Genomic DNA, 1587 nt, shown 5'->3' with positions numbered 1-1587 from the left:
TTGCAAGTACATTATGAAAAAGTATTAAACACATTACTAGAAGACATTCTATAGATACAATACAATACAAAGGGACGAACTGGAAAGATAAACTGGACCAAGCTATGACATGGGCAAAACGAAATTATGGAAATAGATTAAAGCCAGAAATTCTACATAAAACCAAGCACCGAATTGAAATCCTCCTAACTAATCAAACACAAATCGCATCAACAAATGGATTAATAGACACACAGGTTGGGTTCTAGTGTGGCTAAAGGAGCAAACTGATTACTTAGTTGTGAATTAACATTCTATCTACACAGAGACCCAAAACTGCTAGATTCTACAGTAATGTGGTAGTTTCGGATTCACAAGGCATTCACTCGTCCCCTATAGAAGAAATTCCTATCCCTACAAGACTATCATATTCTAGTCCCTTGCTCCCACACAATATACCCAAACCAAGACCAACCATAATATCAACCCCAATAGAAGAAAACCCCAGCCTCCATAGACTACCATATACTAGCCCCATACCTCCCCGAACCATAGCCAAACCACAATACCAGCCCAGATACACCACTCTACAACAAATATAATGATTCCACTGGACAGCCCCATAATAGACACAAGTAATATTGACGCAGATCAGGATAATACTGATGGAACAGATTCACAATTCGAAAACAATGATAGCCTCAATACAACACCACCTCATGAAAATACACGATATACGGTTCATAGACACCCAAACACAGAGAGAAAACTAACAGATTTGCATTTAACTACAACAAAACCGATAGTAATCATAGGGGATTCCAATTTGGATACCATAGGGCAACATAATAATTCACATATACAAATCGATAGCTACCCAGGAGCCAAATTTATACATGCTGCCAGTATTCTAGAACGCACAGCCCTCAATAAGGAAGTACAACATCTAATCCTTTCATTTGGAATCAATAACAGGGACCAAAAAGTAAAAGAAACCGCAATTAAGCAATTACAGAAAATGATTCGAACAGCAGAAATAAAATTTCCTCGGGCACAGATACATATCCCTATGATCAACTTTTCAATTAATCTGGAGGAACATACACAAAACAACATTAGAGAAATAAACTCCTACATAATGAACAATTACAATAATATCATGCCAATAGACCCAACAACATATAGAACTCTCTCAGATGACATCCACTGGACTACCCAAACAGCACAAACAATCCTATACCACTGGATAAGGCATTTAAACTTATAAATCCTGTGAGCACAAACATTTCAGTGAACAGGAACACTACAGAATTAATACAACAGGACACACCTAACGTATTGAACTTATCCAGAATATTCAGATTAAATATGGAACAGAGGAATCTCTTAAACAAAGGGCTTTCCTTTGTCCCGACCCCCGACCTTATTTTTTCTACACAGCTTAAAGCAGACATAGAAATATATCATCGTAGATTAAAATTAGCAGATTTCTTTAAGGATACACAACATTCACCTAGACCTTTTATTCCCAAATCAACTTGGGAACCAAAAAATAATCAAATACATCCACATATAAGACAACTAATAACAACAGACCAAAATTACAGC

This window comes from Amia ocellicauda, unplaced genomic scaffold (assembly GCF_036373705.1).
Source record: "Amia ocellicauda isolate fAmiCal2 unplaced genomic scaffold, fAmiCal2.hap1 HAP1_SCAFFOLD_57, whole genome shotgun sequence".
Classification (NCBI taxonomy): domain Eukaryota; kingdom Metazoa; phylum Chordata; class Actinopteri; order Amiiformes; family Amiidae; genus Amia; species Amia ocellicauda.
This window is presented reverse-complemented; position numbering follows the sequence as displayed.